We start from the raw sequence: 5,885 nt of genomic DNA, 5'->3' as shown, positions 1-5,885 counted from the left end.
GGAACTATAGACTGACTCAGTGCCATACACAGATCTCATAAAATCCCTAATCTCTGCAATGTGGCTTTTATTAAATACGGTTTTACATATGCACATACCAAGAGTGAGGGAAGATGTTTGAATAAATTACCATAGGCAGTTGGCGAACATCAGTAATAAAACTATAACCAACAGAAAGTTATTATTTAAACAAATATTATAAGAGACCCTCATGACATGCTCTGGCAGCACAGAGGAATGATGGTTAGGTTACTGAGATGCATGACAACGTTCACCTAGAGCTGATGATACTGAGATAACAAATATTTATCTAAATTCCAAGCATGTCCTTCTAAAAGGATATCAACAAAAGAGAGAAGAACGTTTGGAAAGAAAATGAACTTAGATCTCAAAATGTTCATCGTAAGTAAAACCACGTTTAAAATAAGTAGGCAAGCCCTGAGTGATGGACGCCAGCAGTATGAAAGCATTGCCGCGGAGAAGCTTCAGGAGGCTGAGGAAAGGTACACGTCCAAGTTTACTGCCCTCCCGTGGGCTGCGAACTGGAACAATGACGCCCTGCGGCAGGCGAAGCAGGAGTCGGCGGAGTGCGGAAGGCAGGTGCAGTCCCTCACCTGCACTGAAAGGAACTAAAGAGTGCCTTGAACGCCAGGTGCGTGAAATGGAAGTGAACGCCATTGAAGCTAACTACCGAGACACCACTGGCCGCCTGCGGGATGAGATTCAGAACATGAAGGAAGGTCACCTTTGGGAATACCAAGACCTGCGTAATGTCAAGACGGCTCTTGACAGTGAGATTGCCACCTACAGGAAGCTGCCGGAAGGCGGGGGAGCGCTCCTTTCCGAACGCTTCTTCCGTGAACCTGAGGGAAACCCATCTGGATTCACTCCGTGTGGCTGACATTCAGAAAGAATACTTCTGATTATGACGGAAAGGAAAATCTTATGCAGAAAACAACCTAATCAACTAACTGTTGACCAGCAGGAGGAACAGACATCAAATGTGAAGGTGACATGACACTGTGCTGAGCTGGTCATGTACAAAGAACACTGAAATTCTTAAATAAGAATTTGTAAACACATAATTTCAAATGTGGTACAAAGAAACTAGCAATTAGAATTCCTGGCATATTTGCTCAAAAATTAAGGTGAAATTGCTACATTGACTAAGATTTTTCCAGAGAGACCTGATTAAGTGTGTCTTGTTTCTCTGTTTTGAAGTTCTTTGGAAAAATTAAAAATCTTAAACAGAATTTTTGATAAAAGTAAAAAAAAAAAAATCTCAAATCAGGGGCGCCTGAGTGGCTCAGTCAGTTAAGCGCCTGCCTTCTGCTCGGGTCATGATCCCAGGGTCCTGGGATTGAGCCCCGCATCGGGCTCTGCTCGGTGGGGAGCCTGCTTCTCCCGATCTGTGTGTGTGCACACGTGCACTGCTCTCTCTCTCAAATAAAATCTTTAAAAAAAAGACCATAATTTACTTCACTGATTAGTAGAAGAAACTCCCCTATATTTGAAGTTAAATATGTATATCCGAAAAAGATAACATGGAACAAAAACAGATAATGTTCTGAGTATTATCAGAAACCAGGGAGAATATTGTAAAGAGGAAATGGGATCTAATGGTTAGACATCATAAAACTGAGATCTATTAAGCTAATAAAGGTTTTGAGGGGAATCTAATCTAAAGCATTGCTAAAGTCACCATTAGCTTAGATTTATGAAATATAAATATAAATATAAAAGGCTCAAAGAAAGAACAGGACTTAACATATAGGAAAAATTTCAGGTATGGAAATGTTTCATCTCAGTCAAGTGTAATTTTTGAAGAATTTAGGTTAAATTGAATGAGTACTGAAGTATAAATAATATAATTCTTCATATAATGGTAGTGTAGTAGCAATTACATATCAGCTTGGAATTAGTCATCGCTAGACCTGAATCCCTTCACTCAGTGGGATTAAGAAAAAAAGTGAATAAAGCTAAAAGATTTTTAAAAAGCTCAGTATTTCAATCTATAGACTCTTGAAAATAAGAGAAAAATGGCATTTCTACTAATGAATTGTGTTCATGTAAAAAAACTGTCAGTAAATAATCCAATTTCATACATTTATGACAAGAACTTTAAGTATTGTAATTATTATAAATCAACGTGCTAAATATTAAATCTTTGAGATGTTAATTGAAATCTGAGTAATTGAAAAGAAAAATAAAAACTTAAAATCATAAGGGAAAATACATGTCAAGCATTAGGGCAAAAGACCAGTCTGTGTGTTTGTGTGTGTGTGTGTGTGTGTGTGTGTGTGTGTGTGTGTGTGTGTGTTTGGGTGCTTGAAAATCAAAATAAGTCAAAATAGTAGGTGATACCACTATAATGCTCACTGAACTTTCCATATTAAAATAACTGGATTTTAAATTTGAAAGCCAGATTTTATAGCACATTTTAAAGAATGTGATTCTAAATTTTATCAATAGGATAGTAACAATTTTAGTTGGGTGAGAGTTGGAATGTTTTTGTCTTTGAGGGCCCCAATAATTTTTAAAGACTATTTTTTGGACCACATCTAGAAACATTTTCTATCATCTATCTATCTATCTATCTATCTAGGCCTTTGTTCATCTACTACTGAAGTCATCTACTATAATATAATATACATAATTTTAGGGACAGGTGAAGTATAAAGAAATAAAAATACTTGTTGAACTACTCTGTGCAGAAGGAACATTGCCTGGGTGATGAAGAATTGGAAGGGATGTCCTTTCTGATATTTGTAGCTGCCCTTAATCTGTATGAGCTCGCTAATCATTATGGTTCTTTCAGATTCTAAATTTATTTAAGATAATTCGGGAAATAACATCATTATAATTGTCTCCTTCAAATCAAGGGTGAGTTTGATTTAACAAGACTTTTGGACACTTTCCCTGGAGCAAAGATTATTATTCATGGTGGCTTCACATAAAAATCTTGAAAGCTAAGAGATGGATTCTTTCAGTTTAGCAAAGTCAGGGAGATTCTGCATTCTATTTTTTTTTTTTTTTTTTTGTCCCTGCTCCCATGATTTACAACTTACTGCATAAGCTTTGTAAACTAGTTTATAGAGGTTCAAATGCTCAAAACTGAATGATCTTTGAGATCATAACTTCGGAACAACAAAAAAGGGTGAAATGCTTCCCTTTTGGTTCTACAAATTAACAAAGAATACATTTACATTGCATGATATTTGAGACCAGGATTTCATATCCTTTTTAGGACCCTAACCTATTGCTGCCTATCATTTTAATCTCAAAAATCGCTTTTCAATACTTTATAACTAAGATGGTGGACCGATTTAATTTTAGAACTGTGTTGTCATCGTCCATGGTGCTAAACCAATGAATATGAAGCAGTTAATGGACTAACGTGCAAACCATGTTATTTTTTGTTCAATAAATGTATCAGTGCTATTGTGCATAGTGGATCTCAGGAAAAGGAGTGATTATCGTTTCACCTTTAGGTACTTAAAGTCTACATTAAAGATTCAACCTCTGAACTGAAACGAAAAGAAAAAAATAGATAAACTTTAAACTAGATGTCACAATAGTTGATAGGGTAGAATCTTTCTTTAGAAGAGGGCGTTTGAGCTGCGCCATGCCTGGTTAATCCAGTCGCATGACTTTACATTGGGTGGTTGCTGTAAGAGGCCAACAGTCAAGACTTAAATTACAGTGTGCAGCCTGTAATAACTATGCTTTATTTTAAAATATTCTTTATTGAATTCTTTTGCCTAATGAAATGTAGCAATTAAGATCTCTAACACTTGGCAGAAAATGATAAAACTGGACAGCTAAGCTCCTGAAGCACTTCCAGAAACCAAGATCATTAATATGAGAGCCAGAATTATATATCCAACAGGTTTTTTTTTTTTAGTGTAAATTACATTGTCTCATTCTTGTCATAAACAGCAACAAAAAATCAATTCAACCTTCCTCTATCCTTTTGCCCCACCTAACGGGGAGCATTTTGATAAGTTTTTATACGAATAGAATCAATCTCAGAATCATTACCTTGTTTAAACAAAACCCACCTATAAATAATAGCCACAGTTTTAGCTAATGTTTTCTCATGCACTGCTTCTAAAGTCCAAGATTCGAGATGGTTTATTAAGATCCAAAGTTTGATGGAGGCATATACTTAGAACCAAATCAACTAAAAATTACCCACTCAGAGAAATTAGATAAAACCTCATTTAAGCTATTAAGGTAATAAGTTATTTCATTTGGTTAATTTACTTGTAAATCCTAGTTACCAAGATCCTTAATTGCAACCAAATAACTGATGTAAATGTGCTAATCTGATAGGTTAAGCAACATGACCAAAATCTGCATTGTAATGCATTGTTAAACATGAATTATCAAAGTTAGAAAGTAATCAGTTTTTAGAATTAATCTAAATTCAGAGCTTGATGCATTTGCAACTTGTTAAGTGAACTGATCTAACCACAAATCGTTATTCAAGTTTTTTTATATATCGATCTCCTTATTATGAATTGATTCAAAAAAATGGCAACAGTGCTCAAGTACTGGGATTACAGGAGGCTTTAATTTTTGTCTTTATACTTTTCTGTACTTTAAAGATTATTTAAAATGAGTATATATAATGTGGTATTCTGGAAATGAGATGTTTCTCTAAAAAGAAGGAACTTATTTCTTAGGGTTGTATATTTGAGGAGGTTGAATAATATAAGGTATGGTTCACTAGGACATACAGTATAGACCAGAATTATATTTCTCAAAGAGTTTATATATAAGAATAAATAGAATTATATGAGAAATATATATACTGAAAAGTTTACTATTAGAAGAAATATATATAATGGAATATTACTCAGCCATAAAAAATGAAATCTTACCAATTGCAACGACATGGATAGAACTAGACAGTATTATGCTAAGTGAAATAAGTCGGTTAGAGAAAGACAAATACATGATTTCAATCGTGTGGAATTTAAGAAACAAAACAGATGAACATAAGGAAAGTGAGGGAAAAATAAAGTAAGATACAGTCAGAGAGGGAGACAAACCATAAGAGACTCTTAACTATAAGAAAAAAACTGAGGGTTGCTGGAGGGGAGTGGGTGGGGGGATGGGGTAATTGGGTGATGGCCATTAAGGAGGGCACTTGATGTAATGAGCCCTAGGTGTTATATGCAACTGATGAATCACTAAACTCTACCTCTGAAACTAATAATACACTATATGTTAATTAATTGATTTTAAATAAGATTTTAAAAAAGAATAAATAGAAGGCAATACCTATGCAAACATATGGCAGATTCACCCCATAACTTGATGCTGACTGAAAGCTGGTCAGGAAGAGACTTCTTAGAGACAATCAGATGTTCTGCCTTGAAAGAAAGGGGAAGTATGAATTGGATGGCTAGTGATGCAGGCAGGCTGGGTCTGAGAACCCCAGGGTGTCCCAAAATACCATCCAAAATACTCCTTGACTTCATGCAGGATAGAAATCAAATGCAGGCCAGAGAAAGTGGAAGCGGAATTTTATTAAATAGCATAAGTGATAGAGTAGAGCAGATGGAGTGTCTGGGAGACTCAGAAAGGAAAGGAGAGTGAGTTTCTCCATCGCTTGGGGTTGGGAGTTTATATTAGAAAGAGGTCTAGGGTATGTGTTCCTTCAGGAACCTACGGTAGGGTCTGATCAAAGGTGAGTGACAGGTGAATAACAGGTGTTCTTTAGGGGGTATTGATGATCAGCTGAGGTTTGTTTGCAGCTGATGACCTGGAATGTGTTTGGCATCTGGCTCTTAGGTGTTATCATGTGTTTGGGGCCTTAGGACAAAACTCAGAGAATGATTAACCTTCTTGCTTCCCACTTGGAGTTGGAGCATAGC

General features: G+C 35.9%; 1 pseudogene; it reads left to right on the top strand.

Annotated features, from left to right (window-relative positions):
- The first annotated feature begins 393 nt into the window (after positions 1-393).
- LOC113913616 lies at positions 394-923 on the top strand (annotated as a pseudogene).
- The last annotated feature ends 4,962 nt before the right edge of the window (positions 924-5,885 follow it).

The sequence above is a fragment of the Zalophus californianus genome, chromosome 11 (genome assembly GCF_009762305.2).
Source record: "Zalophus californianus isolate mZalCal1 chromosome 11, mZalCal1.pri.v2, whole genome shotgun sequence".
Taxonomy (NCBI): Eukaryota; Metazoa; Chordata; class Mammalia; order Carnivora; family Otariidae; genus Zalophus; species Zalophus californianus.
The sequence above is the reverse complement of the archived record's forward strand: the minus strand, read 5'-3'. Positions and strand labels throughout refer to the sequence as shown.